General features: G+C 38.0%; 1 protein-coding gene across 3 annotated transcripts in view; it reads left to right on the top strand.

The window, feature by feature from the left end:
* UVRAG (UV radiation resistance associated) overlaps window positions 1-27,499 on the top strand; it is a 295,641-nt gene that overhangs the window by 232,652 nt on the left and 35,490 nt on the right. The gene's annotated exons all lie outside the window — the stretch shown is intronic.

Below are 27,499 nucleotides of genomic sequence, written 5' to 3'. Positions count from 1 at the left end.
TTGAAGATGATGATAATTAACTCATAATTAATCCTCTTTGTGATTTTTTTTTCTCTTTAAAAGTAGAAAAATAACATTTTCTTATGTGTATGTAGTTATCTCAACCCACAAATACCTGAGTATTTGAACTGTGCAAGGCCTATGAGAGGCTGACTTTACTCTCAAGTTGTCTATATTTGGGGGGAGGGGGATAAAAAATATGTACAAATGTAAATAGTTAGCCAGCAGTACAAGACATACAATGATCACTATCAAAGGAGAGGTTCTGTCCAAGGTACAGATCTGGCTCATGGCGGGTAGAGCCCTATAGTGGTTTAGAGTTCCGCAGACCTGGATGTCCGTCCCACTAACTGTCTGGATGAACTTGGGCATGGAATAAAATGTCACTGCATGTCTATTTGCTTATCTCTGTAAAGATTGGATAATCCTCAGAGGATTGTTGTGAGGACTAGAAACAATGAATGTCAAGTTTATAGTTCAGAATTCGTCCCCGGAAAAGGTACTCAATCATTGGTAGCTGCCATGGTTTATTCTTGATGTTGATTTGTCATTCCCGTTAGGCTGATATGGAGAAGGAACCCTTCAGTAGAGAGCTATGGCACCTGAACTGGGAATGCAAGGATGAAGGTGTTTGGCTAGTGAGAGAGGAGGGGGAGCGAAGGTGCAGAAGAAGCACTGCTTCAGGTATATCAAGACCGGCCTGGATGAAGCAGAAAGTTACCTTAATAGCAGAGATAGGAAAGACATTTTTGGTTGACCACCATTGGCCCCAGCATCATGCAGTTCCCAGTCTTTACACCTGAACCTGATAGTGGTCTGTATGAGCTCCCTGGGCATGTTTGGGATGTTTAGTAAATACTTACCGAAAGAATGAATGGTGGATGACTTAGCCAGAAGATTGTTTGTTCCTTGTTAAGGTTAATAGTTATTCTATATAAATATGTGTGTATTTAAATATATATTTAAATGTATCTTGACTTACATCTATTCAAATAAAGGCTTTAATCGAAGTAGAAAAATCATATATGTAGTTGTTTTCCAAAAGTATCATTCTGTATTTAGAGGGATAATGTTACCTTTTTGTAGTTGTAAGTAATTGGTTAAGTGTTCACTATTAAGAACCATTTTAGTTATTAACCAGTTTACTAGACATTTTTAATGATATATTGGCTGTGATCACTGTGCTCTTTAAAGCTGAGTGATAAATGGACAGGACAAAATATTTTTACCTTCGTTGGACATTTTTTTTTCACTTTAAACTGTAACTAGAAAGCCAATGTCAAAAATACTTTTCCAAATGAAAAATAAAACAAGCGTAACCTACATTTACATAGCTTATTTTAGAGTACAAAGATCTTTCACATTTATCATCATCTCTTTTTTTTTTTTTTCTTTGCAAAAACCCTGAAAGTGTTAGTATTGTTATCCCCATTTTACGTTTAGGTAAACTGAACCTCTGAAGGGTGAGCAAAGAAATTCAGACCCTAATCATCTGCTAAGTTCAAGGGACTGTACTTGCTGGTCTCCTTTTATCTGTGGCTACCTAAGAGCTAAGTATAAACTTAGCAGCTTATTTCATTTAGCCTCTTTGTTAACTTCTCTCTCTTCCTTTATCCTAGCTGTTTTAGAAGATTTACTTGAGTATTTTATTTTGTATATTTTAATATTTTAGGCTGCCAAATTATTTTCTTCAATTAAAGAAATAAATTCCTTATTCAGTAATGACAGTAGCTTTTTCCAAATCACCACCATGAGTGACATTTTTTGCTGAGAGAAAAATATTTAAAGAATGCACCTCAACTGAAATGAAATACACAGTGCTTAGTTCAGAGAAGGTAGACTATAAATTCTTTTTTATGGTTAAGCCTCATGAAATGAATTATGAGAAATAATATCTATGAAAAGTCTGATTTTAGTTGGCATCAAAGGAACAGGCATAACTTAGGTATAAGCTATTTAAGGAAATGAACTTAAAAATTATTTTATGTAAATTTTGGTACCTATTAGAGAAAAGCATTTTAAAATGTCCAGACTTGGGTTTCCAGGGATGATAAAATTATTATCCTCATGGATGTAACTTTATCAAGGCCAAAAGCCTAGGATAAAATGAACTAAAAGAAATGCATTACAGCTGAGTGTTTAAGAGCAAGTACTATGGATCTAGACTGCAAGGGTTCAAATACCAGTTGTATCACTTTAGCTGTATGATTTTGGATAAGCTACTTAAACTCTCCGTGCCTCAGTATCCTGTAAAATGATAATAATAATAATAATAATAATAATAATAATAATGCCTGTAAGTATAGTTCCTATCTTAGAGTTGTTATGAGGATTAAATAATATTTGTAAAGACTTAGAATAGTGCCTGGAACAGAGCAAGTGCTAAATAAATGTTTGCTAAATACATAAAATGCAAAGTGCAGTATAACTTCGTGATAAAGAAATCCCATATTCCACAAATACGAAATGAGGTGACAATGTGTGGAAGTAAGGAGAGACAGGAACTGATCCCACTGTGTGTATCTACTACAAGCTAAATACAAGTTACAAATAAGCAAAGAAGGGGGGGAAGTTGCCTTTTTAGCTGCATCGGTGAGTACCATGTATATGGAAGGAAAATATTCAGATACCTTGTTCACTGTAAATGAGCTTTTAGTTTTGAGTTAAGGTTAACAGTTTTCTTTTTTCAAAATAAAAAACTTTTATCATGTAAATCATCCAATCTCATTATAAATTTGTTCTTAAAATACAGAAAAGCGTTAAAGAAAAGAAATTGAAACCACTTGGGATTCTACTACTCAGAGACACTATTGTAATAGCCTAATGAACACCTTTCCAAACATCTATGCAAATATACATACATAAGTTAACTAAGTAAAATTTTATGTAAATGGTTTCATCCTATGCCTTTTATTGTTTGTTCTGCTTTTTTCATTTAACTATATTGTGAAGATACATTCATGTTGATGAATATAGTTGTGTAAAATTTTGATGAATATAGTTGTGTAAAAACGCATTGCCTTCTGTTGTATAGGACGTTTAGATTGTTTTCCGAGAGTTCTCTATTGTAAGCAACTTTGTAGTGAGAAAGCATCATTCTACTTAATTATACCTGTGCTCGGTTATTTGCTTAGGATAAATACTGAGTTGCTGGGTCAAAGAATATATACATTTTAAAGTTATATATGGGCGCTTCTTTACCCTCTTGCCAATATTATATATTCTATATTATTGCATATTGTATGTTTATTAACCTTTTTTTATGTGAGAGGGGAAATATATCTCTATACTTTGATTTGTAGCTTTTTTATTGTTAGTGAATGTTAAGTTCATGTATTTCATATATTTATTTGCTGTTTCAAGTTCTTTTGTGAATAACCAATGCCTTTTGATAAATGTGCCTTTTTAAAAATTGCAGGTAGACTGTAGAACCCCCAAAATGATATAACATATAAGGAAATAATGCATAGGCCTTGCAACTAAAGTGAAGAATTGGCTAGTCACAGACTTACGTCGGTCTTTATTTTATTTCTCTGTTTTTACGTCCTTTCTTCCCCCAGTCCTCTCTAGGATTGTTGGTTCCCTTGCTATGTAAAAGCTCTCTGGCATTAGGGCAAAGGTTGGATGAAGACAGCTTTTGGAAGAGCCTCTAAACTCCCGTCTCCCCCCGCCTGGCTCATTTCTTCATTCTTTTCTTCTGCTCGGCACTTTTTATTTGCTGTCAGCGTTTCTTTTTATTCATCTTAGTCCTATGACTGGTGTGACTGTTTCTTTTTACTCTCTTGGTGTTTCTGTGGCTGCCCGTAGGGCTGATTCATCACTTACTCTGTGTTGGGTACTGGACTGGGCACTGGGGAGACAAGGATGAATAGGACTTGGGCCCTAAACCTGGTGCTCACCTTCTAAGCAACACCCTAGTATAGTGTGTGCTAGTGATAGAGATATGTGAAACTTTCTTTGGGAGGTAGTCCTAAGGAAACATTCAAGCTAGACCTTTAAGGGCGAGTCAAAGTTTGCTCTAAAAGTAGAGGGAAGGGAAGTAGAGAGTGGAAGGTAAAGACGAACAGAGATATGAGTGTGAACAAAGCTCAGAGTAGATACACACAGTGTGATCAGTTCCTGTCTCTCCTCAGGCTTCTTGGTGACATGACTTACTCTGTGTTCCTGGACAATGAGCTCCCCTTCTCACTGTCTCTACAACATGTTATCCTTACCTAGAGCATTACATTTTTAATCAGGGGGAATATTACATTCCTAGAGTGTTCCCCCAAAATTTAGCAGTGTTTTTTCTGTTTTGCTATTTGCAAACTGATCTATTTTTAACTCATAATGAAATAATCTTAGAACTGCATAAAAAGATGTGCTATATATTCAAGGTATTAAAACAAAAAATACAAACCTCCTGTTCCATTCATGCTGATGAAAGTAGAAACTGAGTCAGACTTTGAATCTCCTGGATGAAGCATGGTAGATTGGACTTCAAGCGTTAAACTTTTATTTCTTCTCTGTTGCTTGGTATAATGGTTGTACAGATAATTATAATGATGTTTCTAGCTTAGCATTGTACAGGTAACAGGACACTTTTCTTATAATCTCCTATAACCCTATGAGGCATAAAATTATTGTTGTCTTCTTTTGCTAATAAGGAAACTAAGCTTTGAACAAGTTAAGTACACTACTTCAAGGTCACACAGATCCATAAAGTGGTAGAGCCAAAACTTGAACCTTGGTCTGCTGATTCAAGACCCAGGATCTCTAGCTTTTAGGGGAAGATAGCATAGTTGATTTGAGATTCTAGATTTTGAAACCTAATGATTATATTTTGCTATATTTATCTTTTAATAAAAGAGAGCAAGAAAAGACAGTTATTCTAACAGACAACAGTTATCTGTGGATAGACCCAAATCATAGTGCTATGTTTAGAACACTAGCTTTATAGATACTTGTGTAAGGTGTCAGTTTAAAAGATGTATATATTATAAACTCAAGCTAGCATTTTACATTGAAGTAACTTGGGCAGATACATAGGGAGGAATGAGAATTTTATCATCCAATGGACTCCAAAAAGGTAGATGAAATGGTTTAATAGAAAGAACATAGCACCAACAATTAGAAATTTTGGTGTTCTATTCCATCTCTTTTTACTTGCTGGTAACTTGGGCAAGTGGTTTCTATTGGGTCTCAACCATCTCATCTAAAGAGTAAAGGGGTTGAGCTTTATGTATTCTGAGGTCCATATCAGTCCTAATATTCTTTGAGTTTGTGCTTCTTAACTTTACCACTCATATTTCAATCTGTTTGTTGCTTTTTATTATTATTACCTTCAAGGTTTTTTTTTTTTTAAAGATTTTATTTATTTATTCGACAGAGATAGAGACAGCCAGCAAGAGAGGGAACACAAGCAGGGGGAGTGGGAGAGGAAGAAGCAGGCTCATAGCGGAGGAGCCTGTTGTGGGGCTCGATCCCATAACGCCGGGATCACGCCCTGAGCCAAAGGCAGACGCTTAACCGCTGTGCCACCCAGGCGCCCCAACCTTCAAGGTTTTTGACTTAACCACAGCAAGATCAAAAAGATTGTATGATTCTCTAAGATACAATTTGTAAACAGCATGCTTTATGGTAGTGATTTCGTTTGTAGAAAATAAGCAGAGATTTATGGAGTATCATTCCAGGTAAATAATGGGTCAATAGAAGTCCATATGACATGGACTTACAATGATGATAATACCACCATGTGTTTATGTAGTGCTTTGTAGTTTTCAGAGTGTTTTCCCGTGAAAAGCTTATATACTGACCCTCATAATTTCTCCTCTGACGTAGATTTAATAAGAATTTTCACCTTTGATTTAGTAATTCTTCTTGAAAACTCTATCATAAGGAAATAATTCTAACTCCCTGAAAACAGTTAAAAGATGCTTATCATAACTGAAAATAGCTCTCTAGGGGTAGGTTAAATAAACTGAGGAGCACCCACGGTCATTAAAATGTTTATGAAGGTTAGGTAATAGCATAGAAATGCCCTTGCTATTAGTGAAGAAAGGAGGATATGGGGTTGAATGTGTATGCTACAGTTATGGGAATAAAAATTTTAAAGGCACCAAATAAACATTCAGCCATTATGTAGGGGGAACAATACTGCCCAGATGGATGCCAACATTGTTACATGTTTGTTTTGTGGGATTTTGCATAATTTTTCTATTTACCTATTTCTGATTCTTTCTGTTGAGTACATTATTGCTTTTATAATAAAATGTGTATATATAAATATATAATAATGTTAAAATATATAATAAAATATATAATTACATATATTTTCAGCTAACACCGAAGACCTAGTAAGGTTTCTTGACATTCTCAAAATGGCATGAATGCTTCATGGTGAACCTGGGACTAGAAACCACATTCCTTAATCTATGCATTAGTGCTAGGCTTCTACCATCACATTGTAATGGTATTTCCAGCAGGTATAAAAATTCCAGCTTTAAAGAGGTTAACTGGGTACATTTTTTTCTTTAATGATATGTGTTTTCCCTGTGGTATTCATTAGTTCTTAGTAAAATTAACAAAATCAACATTATTTTGCTTTGTACTTTGTAAAATACAGCAGTATTCCATTGGCTGAGTAGGTTTTAGGGCAGTGTAATACGGTTAGGAACACACGCACAAATGGACATGGGTTAAACTCTTGGTTCAGTATTACCATTTGGTGACTGTGGTGTTGTACGAGAAATTTCCCTCTGGGCCTCAATGTCTTTATGTATATGACGGGACTCACAGAGGTCAGTTGTGGAACATGATGCTGTTGCCGTCTTTTTTAAACCGCTCTGAAACATTTCTGTCCTTCTCCTCATTGTGTTCACCTTTACAGAAAGTAGTTTTAGCTCATTGTTTTTAGACTGTCTTGCAAGACAGCTTAATGTCTATAGAGGAAGCTGTATATTCATCCTAGCTTCAGCGTTGCCTCTGTTTCTCTTGAGTTCTCTAACTCAATGTGCCTCTTACCCACTATGACGTTAGGCAAGTCTCTTCATCCTTCTAAGCCCTAGATCCTTCTAAAATAAGGACGTTGAAGTAAATAATCTCTCCATTTCTTTCTAGCAGTAATGTTCTCTGATTCCTCCCAATCTTGTTTTGAGCACATTCATGATAAAAATTTTAAAAAACTCAAAACACACACACACACACCCCAAATTGGTTTCTCTTAAAATAGAGGTGATGGGAGTGTAAATTGATAAAAATCATTTTAGAAAACAGTTTGGCATTATCCAGTGAAGTTGAAGATACGCATATGAGAATGTTTATGGCAGCACTAATCGTAATAGCCAGAGACTGGAAACAGCTTAAACTCTGTCAGCAATATGTTTATCATTAATCATGATATATTTATGTAATGGAATACTGTACAGCCATGGAGCCATAGCTGTATGCAACGATAAGGACAAATTTCGCAAACATAACGTTGAGTAAAAGAAGCAAAACAAAAGAGAATTTCCACAATGTTACTCCATCTATGTATAGTTCAAAAATAAGCAAGGTTAAACTGTATTGCTAGGGATGGAAACTATACAAAAAGCAAGCATGGTGACTGCCTCTGGGAGAAAAGAAGGGTCATAATGGAAAAGAGGCTCATGGGGGAGTTTCTGGGGCCCCAGCAGCATTCTGCTTCATGACTGAGTGCAAGCAACACAGGGGCTTGCTTTATAATGGTCCTTTAAGCAATGCACATATGTGTTTTAAGCATTTTGCTATATGTATGTTACATCTTCACATTAAAACGTAGAATAAGAACAATAAAAAAAGTATGTGTAGTACTGTTTAGTGAATTCTTGTAGTCTCTGAAAAATACTTGATATTACCAAGGACTTGATATTTCAGTGTCCTGTACCAGAAGAAAAAGGATTTTGAACTGGAACACACGGAAGTTCCTTTGTCTTAGCTTCACAAAGAGGAATGTCTGTTTCTATTGACTGTCTCTATGCAAAGGGCTTTTTATTCTTTATCCCCAATCTTCATACTAACCCTTTCAGGTTTTTATTATTATCCTCATTTTACAGATGAGGAAACTGAGGCTTAGGGTAATTAAATCACTCCTTGGTTGAGGAGAAATTCTAAGTAAATCACCGAAACAAATAAGCATGGAGTATTTTTGATACTTTTTTTTCTCCTTCATGCTGTGGAAAGATAAATTGGAAACAACATTTGTGACCATTTTAAGGATGTGTAATATAAAAATAAACCCCAAACAAATGAATAGACCGAGTTTTGGATAGATCTCTTTTCCTTAAAATGTGCCTGAAGGGCGCCTGGGTGGCTTAGCTGGTTAAGCATCCTACTCTTGATTTCAGCTCAGGTCATGATCTCATGGTCCAGAGATCGAGCCCCGTATTAGGCTCTGCACTCAGCAAGGAGTCTGCTTGAGATTTCTCTCTCTCCCCTCCACCCCCCCCCCACCAATGCTCGTGTGCATGTAGTCTCTTTGTCTCTCAAATAAATAAATAAATCTCAAAAATGTGCCTGAGAGTGTGGAAGGTGTTTGAAATGCCTAGTAGTAAATGAGTTTGTGGGTATTCGGGTCTTTACCACTTACAGGTCAAGCCCCTACGCTGAGTGTTAAAATGGAACGTAATTAGAAGAGAAAGTGAGAGAAACAATGTCTACATTTTTGATAGACTAATTGTGGTGGTCACTTTATCCAAAGTTTGCTGAGCTATGACCACTAAACTAACCATGAAAAGGAAATACATTTGTATAACCAAGCCAAAATCAAGTATTTTAGGTTTAGTGTACAGTGTCACTCTAGGATTCTTCTTAAAGGCTTCTGAACCTTCACCTTTTAATAAGCCTTCATAATGACGAGGTCCCCTGAGAATGAAATCATCTGAGTGGAATGTGCCTCTTTCTTAAAATCTGATAAACATCACTTCATGGTATTTAGGAGATTAAAAGAGACTTAAAACACGTAAATGTTACTTTCAGGTTATTATAGCCAAGGAAGCCTGTGGCCCAGCTATCAAAACAGCTTAGCTACAGCAAGTTCCAAGCAATCAGCTTAGTCAAATTGGTTAGCCCTGCTTTAGGACTGACTGCACTCACTGTCTTTTGCGTTGACCTTTAACTTGTGATATAGAATATAATTGTTTCATCTCTGGGACACATTTATGTGTCCCTTTGCCCCGACACTAATTCATCATTTGCTTTATAGTAATTCCACTCAGACATCACCGTCAAGCCCCATTGGAGGTGACTAAAGGATGTGAGTGGATATATTTCCTAATCAGTGACATTAGTTTATATCTCCTTATTAAGATACCCATTAAATTCATACTGGGAGAGATAACATGAACACTAATGCACTTTCCATCTTCCATCAGTGCTTTTTTATTTATTTCTATAAAGGAGTTATTAATATCTGAATTTAAGAGTCTAAGAGAATGCAAAGCTTTTAGTAATGGTCTAAGATCTTTATTCTGGTAAGGTACGGAAGATGTGAGAAACAAAAACATTCATTGTTATGTTGTCATTTTTATTCTCTTTCTCTCCCTAAAACGGAGCCATTAAAAATAGATATATAATATCATTTATTTTAAAAGTTAATTAATATCTTTTATATAATCTGCTTTTCTAAACAAAATACATTATTCTAGTTTCCCTGTACTTTATAAGTTATCTTGGTTTTCTACTTTTAATCTAAAACTCAGAATATATACAGAGTTTGTGTACCTTTTACATATGCCAGCCAAAAAGTATTAATTAAATGTACTATACGAGGCTCTCATGGGTGAGCGGGTATAAGAGAAGTTGTTCCATATGAAAAATAGTCCACATGTGTATAAAATCTAATTATTCTGATGAATTCCCTACCATACTGCCTTAACCAAAATAGAGGTTCAACAAATATCTCTTCAGTTTCATTCATTATCATATCCATTTGAGACATTTGGCAAAGTTGCTGGTGTGAATTTCCATTTGAGGAACCCATAAATTACTGCCTTCTGGGGCTATGGCAGCACCATGGCAACATGGTACCCTTTTGTTATACTTTGGGTTTTTGCTGTTACCGCTTTTTTTAAAACTGGCAATAGGAAGTTAATAATACCAATAAGGGGCAATTTTGCAAATCTGCTAGCCCACACACTTCTATTAGTCCCGCTACCAAAATCATTACTTTCCACTTCTGGGCTTCACTCTTAAATGTATTATCCCAGGTGCAGAAAGAGAAGGACAGTGGCAGCCTTTTAAATTTGCTCCTTGTATCAAAGTTCCTTTACTGGGAGTAAAATACAATGTGTTAGACTCACTGTAGTTAATTCTGTACCAACATTCTCTTCCTCCAAAATAACCACATGGTCATTACTAACTGCATTCGTTTGGATTCAACAAGAAGCAGAGGGGATTAAATGTACAAAGATTTATTGGAGGAGGGAGCAGAAGAAGGTGGAAAGAGCCTTTCAGACTCAATGCAGATATATTTGTAGGAGGAGAAAGGGAAGGAAGGAGGACTGGGTAGGAAGAGTCTTAGACTGCAACTCTAAGGAAGAGTCATCCAGGTTGATGGAAAGTCCTCAAACCAGAGTTGACCATTGGAGGAGTCCTATGTCTCACCCAAATGTGACAGTCATTGGGTGGGAGCAGCCTGCAGGAATGGGTGGCATGAATGCAGTGAAGATCCAAACATACAGTAGTTGGGGCCATTACCCATCATACTCCCTGCCGCAGGAGATCTGAGGGGCACATTTCATGGCTTGTGTACTAGTTGCAAGACTTTAGATAAGTTTGGCACCTCTCTGAACCTCGGTTGTGAATAGTAATACTGATGATACAGGGTAATTGTAAAGGTTAAATAAAATTATATATGTAAAAGCCTTTGGAAATAATAATAATAATAATAAATGTTAGTTTCCTTTATAGACCTCTTCTATAATAGCAGGTGATTGTTTCCTCACTTATTTTTCTTAGAAAAACATCATTTGGGTATAAATTGTGCCAAAGTTGTCTATACCAGGCTGCTTGGTGTGGTCCGTGGACCCGCAGGCGGTCTGTAGTCCACGGAGCTGCTTGTTACCAGCGTGCAGCAAGACAAGGAACCGGTACCAAAGTCAGCTAGGTCAGTAAACACTCTGCTTAGCTCAGATGCAGTTTTTTTTTATATGAAGACATTCTCCATGAAGGCAGGTAATGCGTTTATTTATATGCTAGCACAAGCTCCTTATTTATTACATACTGGCACTTGGAGCAACATTGGGGTTTAGTAAAATATAAAAGCAAAACATACAGGGCTTTATCATATGTATTTCTGCCTGTCTGTTACAGAGGAAGCCACTTCAAGCTGGACACTGGCAGTTCATGTTATTTATGTCATTGGCAGCCAGTGGCAGTTTTAGCATTTGTCAGTTTCAGGGCCTGTGATCAAATATCAAAGTAGGCAGCTTTGTCGTTGTCATATTTCCAAGTCCTTTTCCCAACTCATTTCTTAGCATATATTTGTTGAGCTCCTGCGACCTTCCAGATATCCTGTACCTGCTGATGCCCAGTGTTCTCACACTGCTGTGTCACAACCTTGTTGAATCTCCGGGTTGTGAGGCCCCACCAAAATCCACTTCCCCTCACAGTTCCAGAGTGGTCAAAGTCCCATTCCCTCAGGAAGCAGATAGGTCACTAATTAAGAAGAAAGTAATCTGATTTAAAAAAGTAATACAAAGGTGACTTTCCTCCTAGTTACGTATTGGTAATTTAAAATTTGAGCTTGTTGCTGGAACTGTGTAAGACATGTTTTTGAACTGTGGATGTCCCAGCTTAATCCATGAGCTATATAGTTCCACCGTATATTCCAGAAATACTTGTCATTACATCTGTAAAGCTGCTGACCTCTCTACCCTTAAGGGGGTGTTGGATTTTCCCATAACCTTTTACTTTGTTTGGTAACCTTCTTCTGTGGAATATTGGGCAGGGAGACATGAATCCAGGGAGACAATCAAACATGTTCCTTATATGTTTAAGGATTTAAAATATTGCCTGTATATTGTTTTTAATTGCAGGTATCCTTTCATATTTGGAACTAACTAGATGGAGATTCAGTGTATTTTTTCCCTTTATATTCCCAGATCTTTGACGGCTTGTTAACATGATGTAGTAGATTAGGAATATGTATTTTGCTTTCATACTTTTAAAAACTAAAGTGCATGTTTCATAAAATTAAAGTGTCCCAAGAGTCAGTTAATGTAAAGTAATATTTTTACCAAGGTCATAAATGATTTAATATGAAAGATCATATTTTCTCGTAACCATAACAGACTTAACAAAACCTAGGCAGATAAATTGCTGGTTCAGAAATGATCTGAACCTCTTTTTCCCCCAAAACCAAAAACCCACGAGACTGTGTATATGTGGCAACAGGCATTATTTGATTGATCCCCAAGGTTGTGGATCTAGCAGCAGCTATTGTAACGTGCTTTGTTTTTATTATTGCACTGTTTAGTTAGTCATCCAAATTCTAGCCATTTCTGTTTATAGCAAGAAATAGCATCCCAGCCCGGGCAGCACAGCTAGTCATACCTTTTTATTGATGTAATTGGACTTACTTTGGTTCCTTTCCTAGTGTCGAACATTTTGTGAAGCCCTGACATAAATTATTGGCTTGTATAACCCACTGCATCACCTTCACCCAGAGATTTGCTGCCTATGCAGTTCCTTAGTTTTCAAGTGTGAGAGATTTATTTTTCCTTAGTGAGTCTTAATGTTTCTGCACGCGTGCACACACATGCGGTTGTGAATGTGTGTGGGTACACAGAAATGCCAGTGAGAAAGTCAGACATGTTCTTGGATAATTCCTACGCGAGAGTCTGGAGAAAGCTTTACGCTTATAGGCACTTGTTGCTCTGCTCTTGAATTGACCTGATCTTGAGCGTTGTGGTAATATTTTAAAATTTTCCTCCAGTTTGCTTATTTTTCCTAGGAATTCTGACTAATCAGGACTCTGTACACTTCATGTCCTCAGTGAATACTTATTGACTGCGTAACTGACCAGTTGATATTCAAGGAGCCAATGTAAATGGTTAAGATACTGTTACAGACATTGTGTGTCAGGCAAGGCACTTCAGTCCTCTTTGCACCCTGTATGATAAATGGAAGTATCCCCACTTTACAAATGAGGACTTCGAAGCTCAGAAAAATTAAACAATTTGCCTAAAGTCATACAATTTACAAATGGAGGGTCAGGATACTTTACCAAAAGATTTTTTTTTTTTTTGAGAGTGAGAGAGAGAGAGAGAGAGAAAGAAAGAGCAGGGGAGGGGCAGAGGGAGAGGGAGAGAGAAAATCTCAAGCAGACCCCTGCTAAGCATGGAGCCCAACACAGGGCTCTGTCTCATGACCCTGAGATCATGACCTGAGTTGAAATCAAGAGTAGGACATTTAACCGACTGAGGCACCCAAGCGCCCCTATCAAAAGATTCTTATGTGCATTATTTTATTTGATCTTTATAATGATCCTTGAAGTGGACAGAATGTAAGTTCTTTTCTATTCTCATTTTGACACTAAAGAGATTTAGTAACTTAGCCATGGTCACTGCATTGGGCCTGGTTCTATCCAGTACTACCCTATAAACCCTAATATGATTTGGCATTTATAGATGGTCATCTGCCAGTAATGGCATTGGTCACAACGTTTATTGCCCCCATGGTTTCACATTGGCTGATTTTTGCTAAGCGATTCTTCTTTGCCTCCAAGGTGGAGTCCCTGCTCAAGTAATTGGCACTCAAATAAGCACTCTTACAATGAAAAAACAATGGGGAAGGTGGGGGATACCTTACAAATCTGTTCATGTTAACCCCCTACTTAAAACCTTTTAATATTTTTCAGGGGCGCTTGGGTGGCTCAGTCTGTTAAGGGTCCAACTCTTGATTTCAGTTCAGGTGATGGTCTCAGGGTCCTGAGATTGAGCCCAGAGTCGGGCTCTGCACTGCCTGTGGAGTCTGCTTAAGCTTCTCTCTCTCCCTCTCCCTCTGCACCCCCCCCCCCAACCTCATGTGTACTCTCTCAAAAACAACAACAACAAAACTTTTAATACTTTCCAGTAGGCTACCTTCCCACAGCCGTTCTTCCTCAAAAATAACAGCAACAGCAAACCTTTAGCTTGGTAAAGGCTTCACGTGGTCTTCTTCCTCCCTTTTTAGCCTCACCTCTGCTGTCACTTACCCGCAAACTCCTGCCATTGGCCCTTTATGCCAGAAAAGCTAAACCACTACAGTGATGTGAGACCCACCTTCTGCTTTTGCTTTTATATATACTCCTTTTGCTTGAAATCTCCCCCTGTCATCCATGTGCTAAATTCCTGCTCGTTTTCCACTATCCAGAACAGGGCCACTCTCTTCCATGAACCCTCCTGAACAAAGTTATCCTCCATCTTCCGATCTCCCTGCTGAACTTTTCTTTAAAAACAGTCAATCAAACATATCAGTGTTCGTACATTTCTGTTACTATTTAGTATGTGTGTATCCTCCCCTATTAGATGAATAAACTCTTTAAGGTCCAGAGACTGAAGCTTTCTCATCCCTTTATCCTAACACAGTGCCTAGCACATCAAAGGGGCCCAGGAAGGGTTTGTGCGTGGAAGATAGAATGAATCAGTGTCCTTCCTCCTTGGACTAAGGACTGAGAATTTAGCACTGAAAGGAATAGCCTGCCATTTGAAAAGAGAAGAGGCAAAGCACATTTTTATCAGATGAAATTACTGTCTTCACTTATATGGGGTTGGCTTTGTTAGGTGTCCAGAAAGATAATGCAGGGCTTTGAGAAGTGGAGGGAGGTTTAGGAAAAATTATGCAGTAAGTGAGCATTTTCCCCAAAACATATGCCTGTGGTAGTAAGTTGTTAATAAGTTACTGGGTGCCATTTTCTCTTCTTCTAGTCAAAACTGTACAAAAGTTTATTTTTATTCATTGTGCTAGGTACTCAGTGGATCCTTTAAATCTCAAAATTCAAGTCGTAAGTGCTGGAAAATTTCCTTGAATTATTTCATTGATGATTTCTTATTTTCTCTTATTTCTCTTTTGGGACTACTGTTATTTAATATTAGATTTCCCACACTTATTCTCTCACGTTCTTATTTCTTCTCAAGTTTTCCATCTCTATCTTTTTATTCTACCTCCTGAGCGATTCCTTTAATTCCGTGTCTTGCCCTTCTGTTTTTCCTTTTTCGTATTCTGCTTTCATATTTTCAATTCTAAGAGCTCCTGTTCTCTGACTAGCATCCTGTTGTTTTATGCGTGTGGTGTCTTCTCTTACCTGAGCGTATTAGTGAGTTAAAATTTTTTTATTCTGATTTTTGGTTTTGGTTTGATTTTGATATATTATTTGCATTAGAGGCTTTTCTTGGGAGTCTGGTGCTACTTGATTGCATATTGATTTCTAAGAAGAGAAGACTAGAACACGTAGGAAGCTTTTAGTGTGTGGATAGAGGTGGTTAACTTTGGAGTTCACTGGAAGGTAATTTGTCTGTGCTCTTTTCACTGGGGAATCCGTAATGTCATTCTACAGAAGTCTTTCCTCTTGGGCTTCCTAAGAATCTTGCAGTTATCCAGCTGTAAAGTACAAGCCTGTGAAGTATTTGCCTGTATTCTGGAAGCTGAGTGGGGGGGGGGGGGGCGCGGGGAGATGACTGGAGCTCTCAGCATTTAATATGCGTATGTTCATTTAATCACCTCGTTTTCAACACAGTGCCTTGGTCTTTAATTGTGCTAATGTTTCCCTTTCCAAAGAATAAAATTTGAGTTTATTTGCTAGTGTGTAAGGGTGGTTGTCGCCTGGCTGTGTGGAGTTGGGAGAGGATCTGAAGACAAAGTTGTCCTATAGATTTTCAACCAGTCTTCCGGTTCTCTTTTTTTTTAATTGAGATATAATTGGCATACAACAGTATATTAATTCCGGGTGTACAGCTTAATGATCCAGTATTTGTATACACCGCAAAATGATCACCCGATCTTCTGTTCTTAACTCCAATTTTGCTTCCACTTCAAGAAGTACAGAGGGTCACTTTTTTCTGGGCCTTTTGGGGGTTGCTGAAGTATAGTTCAGATCGTTTCTCATTTTCCTTCCGCTGGCTTACAACTCAACTTTTTTAAGTCGGCTAAGTTATTTACCACTTGTTTATTGTCTTTTCAGTTTCCAAAATTTCGTTGTTATTATATCCTCCCTTATTGTCTTTCTTTTATTTATACATAAGTACAATACATACAGGGAACAAGAGTTTAAAATGTTACTCTCTTCTCATTAGAAACAGGGGAAGCATAAAGATAGAAAATCTCATTCCTGGCATGTTATTGGAGTTTCAGGAGTAAATGTATCTGTTCAGTCTGCCAGTTTAACCCACAAGTCCCCCCAAAATAAGTTTTTAAACGAAGAAATTGGGTTTTTTTTTAAAGGTATGAAAAAACAGTGAATTTTTTTTTTGAATGTCACATCCTGTTTATTAAGAAATTTGGAATCCAAGTGGAAAAGTAATGGAGATATTTTCTCCCAATATTTTACAATAATCCTTTATGAAATGTGCTGGGGTTTTTTTCAGTTTTTATTTTTTTAATAATATTTTTTATTATATTATGTTAGTCACCATACAGTACATCCCTAGTTTTTGATGTAAAGTTCCATGATTCATTACTTGCGTATAACACCCAGTGCACCATGCAATACGTACCCTCCTTAATACCCATCACCGGTCTATCCCATTCCCCCACCCCTCTCCCCTCTGAAGCCCTCAGTTTATTTCCCAGAGTCCATAGTCTCTCATGTTCATTCCCCCTTCTGTTTACCCCCGCCCTTTCTTCTTCCCTTTCTTCTCCTCCTGATCTTCCTATTTCTTATGTTCCATAAATGAGTGAAACCATATAATAATTGTCTTTCTCTGCTTGACTTAGTTCACTTAGCATAATCTCCTCCAGTCCCATCCATGTTGCAGCAAATGTTGAGAAATCGTTCTTTCTGATGGCTGAGTAATATTCCATTGTCTATATGGACAACATCTTCTTAATCCAGTCATCTGTTGAAGGGCATTTTGGCTCTTTTCACTATTTAGCTATTGTGGACAATGCTGCAATGAACATTGGGGTGCATATGGCCCTTCTCTTCGCTACATCTGTATCTTTGGGGTAAATACCCAGTAGTGCAATTGCTGGATCATAGCGTAGCTCTATTTTTAACTTTTTAAGGGACCTCCACACTGTTTTCCAAAGTGGCTGTGAATTTTAAAATACTCTCTTTATTTTAACCAAATTCAATCTGATTTTACTGCTTTTCCAACACTAAAAGAATGAGATCTGAGTACAACCAGTGAGTGTCCCAAAGCCACAACCAGGCTTTGCTGAATATTTGTCAACACTTTTCCAGAGTATTCCTAAGAGATAGGAATATCTTCTTAGATACTCTTAAAACTAAGTGACAAGGAATATATTTACCTTCTGAGACACTTAATGCATTTAGATCGTTTGTGAAGGAAGCGAGGGAAATGGAAGGTTAGTTCTGACCCTGTAATGTTTATCCATCATATACCTGCTATAAAGAAGATAAACAGTATCTTGGGAGCAGCATTATTTGATATTCATGGGCTTTAAATTAAGTAGATCAGAGTTTTTCTTGTTTTAATAGTTGTATAACCTTTAGGAATTACTTATCCTCTGAACCTGTATTTTCATCTGTGAAACAAAGATAATAATACTTAGAGGGTTAATAAACTTTAAACACCATAAAGTATTGAAGAACCTGGCAAAGGGCTAGCACGGGGAGGCCAATCATTAAATGATACCCATTATCCTTCTTACTGATTCAACCAGGGAAAGCTTTTCGGTGGTAGACCTAAAGAGAGGGTAAGGTTTTAATAAAAAAGCCAGAGAGATGGAAAGGACTAGGTTAGACCTTCTAGACTGAAGGAATAGCATGACAAAAAGCGTAGCTATGTAAAAGAACCAAAGTCTGAGGGTTATTTAAGGACAGGCACAGAATTCTAGGTTTTTGGATTATGGAACATATGAAATGATACAGCATAATGTGACTGAAGCTGAAAGGTTTTGACATAGGGCACCTTAGCAGAACAAAAGTTGGTGTTCTCACAGACTGTATCATTCAGTAGACACAGACAAAACAAAGAACAGCTGGGGAGTCCAGGATCCCTTCTCTGTTAAAGCTTACTTAATATGACTTTGTAACAACTTGATCTGATAATAAAGATCAAATTGTAATGAAAGTTACTGGTAAACCTGAAACGTGTTTGTTATATATATAGTTATTCTAGACAAGTCAAAAACATAAGTAAAGATTATGTCCAAGCAAAGAAGATATCTATCTTTGTGTCTGAAAGGCTGTCAAGGGGAAGAAGGAGTAAAATTAAACTTCACTGATGGATTAAAGTAATCCAAAAAGATAGAAATCAGAAAGGGGACATTTCTAGTTCATGTGAAAAATCATGATTTTTAACAGATAGAACTGTCCAACATTGGAATGAAAAACTTGGGGAGGAACGAAGTATCTAAATGACATGAGAGGCTAAATGATTGTCAAGGATGCTACAGAACACAGATGTGCTTTGTGAAAAGGTGAAACCACGTGCCGTCTAAGGTTACACTCTACCGCATGGGATTCTGCGCCTAACCAGGGCTCTTGCTGTCGTCCAGATGTACTCCTTGCTTCAGGCTTTCCCAGAACAAACAAGGACACGAGAATTGTTACCAATACCCTGAGGCAGTCCCTTCCTTGAGTCACAGCAGTTTCAGCTGCTTCATAGACCTCCAGCAGCTTACGCTGAAGCAGGCTCCTCCCGGTGTCCTACCCGGGGACTCCTCCACACGGCTGTTGAACACAGACGATCTTCATCCAGCTGATGCTGCTCCAGGATCTCAAGAGCATCCTCACTGAACAGGAGCCTCCAGACACCTCGGGACAGGGCTTGCCAGCCCCTTGCAAACCCCCCTCGTAGCCCTTAGATCTCTTGCCTTCTCATTATCTTAACTGAAACCTAAAGCCTTTCTACTGGAGCCTTGTTTCCTGAGACTCCGCAACAGCGAGGTGATGAAGGTCGAGGGGAGGGATGGGTAGTTTGTCCATTTCTCCAGACCATGACTTTTCCCTCCTTGTATGAAACCATTATCCTTTGAAGCCCTTTACATAGTCAACTCTCTGTCGTACCAAGTCGCTGTCATCTGACATGCTGGTCACTTCTTTGGAAGAAGTAAGTTTAGAATTTAGAACCTTGCTAAAGACCTTTCTAGGCTGCTATTCCTGTAGTAACCTTGCATTACTGTAGTCTCATCCCTGTCTTTCCCATGCCAAACTGCTTGCTGTTCTCCGTGTTCGCTTTTGCTTCTGGGCTTTTCCACATGCAGTTTCCTCTGTTTGGAATATTGTTTCCCCAGCCTTTCACCTAGTAAAACCCAGCTTGTACTGTGTAACCAGATAGGTTACCACTTCCTTTCCAAATGTCCCTGTCTCCCCTGAACTTAGTTAGGTCTCTTTCCTCTGTGTTCCTATAATTTTCTTTGATGTGATGCTTATTATTCTTTAATATAATTATGGTTCTGATTTTGAAATGTCTTTTCTATTATATTATGACTATTTTTTTAAAGATGTATTTATGTGAGAGAGAGAGAGAGAGAACGAGCAGGGGAAGGGGCAGAGGGAAAGGGAAAAAGAGAGAATCCTTAAGGAGCCTCCCTGCTGAGGGTGGAGCCTGATACAGGGCTTGATCCTAGTATCCTAGAATCATGACCCAAGCCCAAAGGAAGTTGGACGCTTAACTGACTGAGCCACCCAGGCACCCCTTATTAAGATTACTTTAAAAGGAGGAACTGCCTCTTCTTTATTTTGTGACTCCAGCCCATGGCCTCGCACATAGAAAATATTCAATATCAAAACATGATGTCAGCTGCTTGTCTTCTTTGTACCTGTATAAGACCGAACGTGGAACAGAAAGAAATAGACTTGGTGTTGTTACTTACTATAGCTAGTTTATTTCTAGCTCAAATTCTGTTTGAAACATACACACACACACACACACACACACACACACACGTATAACACACACTCACACACACACACAGATGAACTTAGGTTCAGAATGTAAGCCTGCCCTTTACCTCTTACAGTGTTATGCCTTCTACCTGATAGCCCTACCACTATCATCCCACTTTTGTTTTTCTGTCAATTTTCCAATCCCCTTACTTCGATCTACTCTCATCCACAGAATTTTGACATTTCTTATCTTTAAAATGCTATGCATGTATTTTTTACCTTGAATGTTTTCTTTCTGGTGAGTCTTGTTTGTTGAGGCTATGACATGTCAAATTTAAAATGTGTCTAATTCAGTTGAGACCAAAAATAGCATATAGCCTTAACTAAAAGAAGTCAGAAAGAAAACCTAGTAATGAATGAAGTAGAAAAATGAGGTGCAGCATTAATGGTTTAGTGCAAAAAACAGTAATGTTCTTAAGAATAGCTGTTGAGGAAAAAGGACAAGAACTAATCATTGTAAGATACTTATGGCTCACAGAGTGTGCTGAGAGTTTTACATGCATTGTTTTCTTTAATCCACACAAGAAGCCCATGAAACAGATGTTGTGATGGGCATCGTGCAGATGAGGAGCCAGAGCTTCAGAGGATTTGAGTGTCTTGCTCGAGTTCACACACGTACTCTCACCTGTGACTCTCGCTTTTTAACTCCCTCGCCTATGCCAGTCCATATATTTTAATTTGGCTTTTTATTCGATTATTTTTGATGTAAGAATTTTGGAAGTTAGCTAGGAAGTTAACATGAAAGTAGTAGTTTGAAGATAGAAGATATGTTGTTTAGGAACCTTGGCATAGTCCTTGGAACAGCTAATTGATTTGATGGGGTGGTTTTGTGTCATAACCTGTTCAAAGATCAATAGTGCCAGAGACTAATATTTAAATAGCAGATGGAGCTGTCAGTTAGCAAATGTCTTGATGGAAATTTTAACACAATCTAAAATTTGTGCTGATTTTTTTTGTACCCCCAATAAAGTTGTCCAAAACTGTACATACCTGTTTTGGTAGCTAACATATTATAGAAACTTTATTTTCAGTGCACTTGTCAAAGAAAAAATTTGCATTCCTGCTGTGTTATGAGAAATTAAATAAAATAGTTCCTTGGCGAGTCTGTTCCTCAGCCATCACCCCACCCCAGCCTACCCCCCCCAACCCCTGCAACCACGTACATTCATTTAATGCACTCTCCTGCCTCTGAGCTTTGCTTAGGTTCTTTCTTCCCATTCCGCTGGCTTCCATCCTTCCTACTATTTACTGTCCAGCTCGGCTCAGCCCACTTTCTGTCAGATTATGTCTTAGGTCCCAACACATCAAGAAAGCTTTTCCCACAGAGATTTCTTTATAAATCAAAGGAGCAGATATGAATTTCACCCCTGCAATTTGCAACTCAGTCCTCCAAAAAAAAAAAGAAAAGAAAATTTGTTACCATGAACCTGGTGTAATGGTTGGTGCTGGGCATTTAATGATAAATAAAATAGATCTCCACCATTAAAGACTTTATAGTCCTGTGATATTACGTAGGATCTGTAGGAGTAAATGACTTAATCTCTGTGTACCTCAGTTTCTTCATCTGTAATATGTAGGTGATGACAGTAGTTACTTTGATAGGGTTCTTAGAATGACTGAATGAGTTAATATTTATAAAGGTCTTAAGGTAGGGCCTACCAAATAGAAAATGCTATAGAAGTGTTTTTATTTACCAAAACAACACTGAACATTACAGTCACTTTATCTAGTTCTAAAACATCCTATTTGGTATTTTTACTGGTAGCATAATAAACTTATAGATTAGTTTATAGTGAAATGTCATCTTTATACTAACATCTTCCTATCCGAGAACAGGGCGAGTTTACATTTATTAAGATCTTCTTTTGCATCTTAATAGAATATAATCATTTTCCTCATATAGACCTTGCCATTTTGGTCATGTTGATTTCTAGATATTTTATCTTTGTTGCTGTTTAAAATGGCACCATGTAATTTTTTAATTCATTGTTATTTAGATGAAGGAAGACTAGTGATTTTTGTTTTTAAAATTTTCTACTGAATTATCTTATAGTTTGTGCTGAGTTTTCAGTTGGTTTGCTTGGATTTTCTTGATATATAATCATATCATCTGTAAAAAATGATCATTTTGCCTTTTTCCCCCAATTTTTGTAACTCTTAACTCATTCTCATACCTAATTTGCGCTAACTATGGTGGGTAGTGAACATTCTTGTCTTATTTATATTGTGACTCTTGATTTGTGACCATTATACTTGAAAAAGATTCTTATATACAATGTGTTTTGTTTTCCCAGCTTCATAAACAAAGTCACTTACTGCTGTGCTTTGCTTTAAACAACCAAAGATTTTGTCCTGTTCTGAACTAGTCATCTGTGTGTTTTTAGTTATTCAGTCTGTCTTCTATAAACTTGAACATCCAAATTTGGCTCTTAGCCTGACAGGATTTTGCAGAGAATATTTTAAAGAATCAGTATCTCTGGAGAACAAAAACTCAGACCCCCCAAAATAGATAAAGTTGGAGATGATTCTTCAGTGTCTCTAACCCCTTCCCCTGAGCACTTAAATTAGCCATCAGAGAAGTATGTTCCAGCATGTGTTTAATGTTCAAAATATTATTTGCTAACTAAAAACCCCTGTGCCCGTGTATAGAGCTGTCCCCATTGTGCTGACGCGTAGTAGATACACAGAAATGTTATCTGTCCATCAAGGAACTAACCGCTCAGGCCCCATTATCCCCATGAATTCACTTCGGATATCTTCAGGTGAAAGGTAGAAGGACTCTTTTTCACCATTATTTGTTTTCTATTGCTTCATAACAAATCACCACAAACTTAGCAGCTTAAACAGCATGCATTGTTATCTCAGAGTTCTGTAGGTCGGAAGTCTGGGTGGCCTCATCTGGTTTCTCTGCTCAGGGTCTCAGAAAGCCAAAATCAAGGTGTTGGTCAGGCTGGGCTCTTATCTAGAGGCTCTTGGGAATAATCCGCTTCCAAGCTCATTTAAATTGCTGGCAGAATGCAGTTCCTTGCAGCTCTAGGTCTGCAGCGTGTATTTCCTTGTTGGCTTTTAGCCAGGGGCCAGCCTTCGCTCCTAGAGGCCTCCTGCACTCCTTCTCACGCGACCCCTCTATCTTCAGACCAGTAAGTGTCCCATCAAGCTCTTCTCACAGTTCAGATCCTTCAGAACTTTCTCTTCTGTTGCCAGCCCGAGAAAACTCTCTGCTTTCAAAGGGCTCATGGGATTAGATTAGGCCTATCCAGATAATCTTCCTTTGCCATAAACATAAAATAATCAGGGGAGTAACACCGGGACGTGAAGGTCAGGGGGGCCATCTTAAAATTCTGACCACTATCTCACCCTTCAAACGCTCATAGAAGGTTGTATTTTCCTTCTAGATTCATTTAGAAGGTAACCTCCTTCAAGGTAGCATTCACGGCTGAGTCATTCTGTGTACCCCATCGTACTTTGTATACCTTGCCTATAGTAGACGTTCAGTACGTATCTAACGAATTAATTGTTTTTCATTAAATGACTTGTGAGATCAAGAAGTGAATAAATGATTCCAGACCAAACTGTAAGAGCATCTGTCAGTCGGAGGAGCAGTGTGCTCTTGACAGTTCATTGCCATTTTTGTCTTATTTTCCTTTCTCTTTCTCTTTTTCGAAACTATTTATTTATGATCAACCAGAGAGACTAAAACAGTGGACACATGGGCTTTAGACTTCAGTGCAAGTCAAGTGAGGTCAGAAGAATTCCACGAAAAAACTTGAAAGGCATGAAGTAGATAATATAGCAAAATTGGTATTTTAAGGGAAAAAAATCATTAATGATAGAAAGGAGCATTCTGGAAAACTGTGTTCCATTTAGGGCACCTCGTTACCAGATTCTTTAAGGGAAACTGGAGGGAGTTCAGAGACATCAAGAATGATGAAGAGGCTGTAGGGATTAATTTACAAGCAAAGATTTAAAAAGACTAAATATGTATAACTTAGCTGAATGACAACTGAGTAGAGATATAGCTATTGTCAAATGTCTAATATCAAGAGAAGGAATGTGTTTCTCTGAAGAGTTGAGAGTCTCTTTCCAAGTATTGGAAGTAAACGAGGAATGAGAAAATAATCTTTTCTAACCAACTTGTCAGCAGTATTTAGACTGTGTGTCGGGATGTGAAGAATCCATTGAATTCAAATCCCAGCTCCTCGGCTTGCTTACCTGTGAAAAATTTCAGGCAACTCCTTTAACCTTTTAAACTTTGTCATGTGTAGAGTGAGAATTATAGCACCGATATCATGGGGTTATAATGAAGGTTAAATGAAGTAACACAAGTGAACAGTCAAGTTCCATGTCTGGCACAGATCGCAGGTTGAGAAGAACAGTAGATGCTATTGAGATTGCTGTTATCATCATCATTCTTGAGCGGTTAAGGGTTCAAAGTGTCAGGGTCAGACAAACCTGGAGTACCAGCTCAAGCTCTACCACTTATTAACCCTAAGCCTTAGTATCTTCAGTTGTAAGAGAGTAACGGTGAGGACTGAACGAAATAATGCAATGTGAAATGCTTAGCACAATGCTTAACACGTAACTAAGCACTCCATAAATATATTAGCAGCTCTAGCGTTATTTTCATTATCAGTAACATGGCCATTATTCCATCATGGAAACTGGCCAAAGGCTTAGCATGTATTCAATTTCCAAATTTCCCCCATTTACAAACAATGCCATGTACATATCTTCATTTCTGTCATTATCACCCCCCCATACACACACATTATTCAGTAATTGTTGAATGAATTAAGTAACTTCCGCTAGTGATGCTGTCAGGTATTTGTGGTCACTGTACGTTGTGACTGTACACCGTACACTGCTGGGGGAATGTCAGAGTGGGCTTTTCTATTCCTTTTTTTTTTTTAAGATTTTCTTTATTTATTTGACAGAGAGAGAGAGAATATGAGCAGTGGGAGCAGCAGGCAGAGGGAGAAGCAGACTCCCCGCTAAGCAGGGAGCCCGATGTGGGACCCGATCCTGCGACTCCAGGATCATGACCCGAGCCAAAGGCAGTTGCTTAACCAACTGAGCCACCTGGCCGCCCGAGGGCTTTTCTGTTCCTAATGTAATCAAATTTATGACAATGATTTAAGGGTATTTTTCGTTCCAATAAAACCGATACTTAGATTTACCTAAATTTATATGAGAGAATTCCTGCATTCATAATAGCATTTTCATTTTTGACTTTTACACACATAAGAACTCCCTGTGGCTCCTCATCACAAATGGGATTGTGGTGGGGCGCCTGGGTGGCGCAGTCGTTAAGCGTCTGCCTTCGGCTCAGGGCGTGATCCCAGAGTCCTGGGATTGAGCCCCACATCAGGCTCCTCCACTATGAGCCTGCTTCTTCCTCTCCCACTCCCCCTGCTGTGTTCCCTCTCTCGCTGGCTGTCTCTCTGTCAAATAAATAAATAAAAATCTTAAAAAACAAAACAAAACAAATGGGATTGTGGTGCTGCTGTAAACAGAATCTACGCTAGCTAGATTAAGTAGCAATGGTATTAACTAGAAGATAATCGGTTAGAAGGTATTAAGATTAATCCGAGGGTATTAATCAGATATATCAGGTATTCTCATCAGAAGTAGCTTACAGAAACTACAAGGGGGCCAGAAGAAGGGACACAGATGGCAAGAAAAGCATATGAAAAAATGCTCAATAGTACTAGTGATTTGGGAGATGCAGATTAAATGTATAGTAAGATATTATTACACACTTACTAGAATGGCTAAAATTTTTTAAACTGACAGTATCAAGTCCCGATGATGATGATGTAGAGCAACTGAAACGCTCATATATGGCTGGTGGGATGCAAAATTGTGTAGCTACTTTGGATAACAGTTTGGCATTTTAAAAATACAGTTAAGCATATATCTACCATTCAATCCAGAAATTCCACTCCTAAGTATTGGTCCAAAAGGAATAAAAATATAAGTCCAAACAAAACACTGTGCCCGAATGTTTATTGCACCTTAATTCGTAATAGCCCAAACATGAAACAACCCAAATGTTCATCACCTGGCATACAGCTAAACATTTGGTGGTATAGCCGTACAATGGAATACCACCAGCAATAAAAAGGATCCACATACAGCATAGATCAATCTCAAAAACATAAACGAAGGAAGACAAACACAAGAGGCTATATATTCTGCGATTCCATTTCTAATACATTCTAGGAAACAGTTTCTGTCTTACTGGACTGTGCTCTTCTTGGTCTGATATAGCTCTTTCCAAAAGTTAGTGAACTGGAAGCAGAAATGCTGAGTTTGAACTGTTTAGGGAACAAGGTATAGCTGCCAAGGGAATCAGGAATGCAGATTGGGTCAAAGGTCAATACAAGGTAGTTTGGGGTAAATCAGGATGCACAGGACTATTAACACGAGGGCAGGAAGCTGGATCTGACAGCATGAATGTCTGCTTAAATGGATCCTGTACAAGTTTGTCCACTCACATAGCCTTTAGCCTCCAGAGAACATAACCTTTCTTTGATGATCATTAATTAAAGCTGATTGCAGTTGCTATCAAGGATACAATCTGAGTGCCTTTGACAGATGCCCAGTTCCGCCTTGCTTGTCCATTTGCTGCGTGCTTTACTGACCCTCTTTAGCAGCTCCTAAGAATTGGCAATGACAGAGACCACACTTACAGATCAGGTTGACCCCGGAGTTGCGTCAGTGTAATAGTGCTTCTAGGTCTTTTCTGGCAAACATAACTCTCTGAAGCAAAGGACTATCTTAATTGAAGTACTTTTAATATGACAGACTTCATGATGGTAAGTTTGGCTCAGATATAACCTGTGCTTCATAAATACAACATGTGATATAAAGAAAAGAGCCTGTGGTTGGAACTCAGCAAACTTAGATTCTGCTCCCTAGACTCAACCTTAGATAGGTTGCATAACCTTGCTCTTACCATACAGGGTCACTGAAGCAGGTGGACCAATGCTCCCAAAGGTGTCATTCAGCTCTAATACGAATCCCATGACTCTAAGAGTAGTTGATAGTATAATTGGGGGGAGGAATAGAAGAAACGTTTCCATTTCTTAGACTTTTGGGCTTTTCTGAGGTCTGAGGTCAGCTGTGTCCAGTGTTTGCATTAAAACATACCTATTTTGGAAAAGAACTGGCATGGCTTGTAGATGGAGATGGAAAAGTACTTAGGTTGTGCTTGCAACCAGAGGCCCATAATCAGGTTTTTATACTTCTCCTTAGAGGTATATATTGCAATGCCTCACTGTAAGAAACAATATTATTGCTCATATTAAATATTCTTTAAGTAGCTTTTCCATATCTTTGAAAGAGTTGTAGTTTCTTCTAAGAAAGCAGGTTTTTTGACATGGTTGTACCTCTTTTTTTTAAGCTCTTAATGTAGTTCTTTTCATGTCAGTGAAACCTTAGCAT

Source organism: Ursus arctos, unplaced genomic scaffold, assembly GCF_023065955.2.
Source record: "Ursus arctos isolate Adak ecotype North America unplaced genomic scaffold, UrsArc2.0 scaffold_22, whole genome shotgun sequence".
NCBI classification, from domain to species: Eukaryota; Metazoa; Chordata; class Mammalia; order Carnivora; family Ursidae; genus Ursus; species Ursus arctos.
This window is presented reverse-complemented; position numbering and strand designations above follow the sequence as displayed.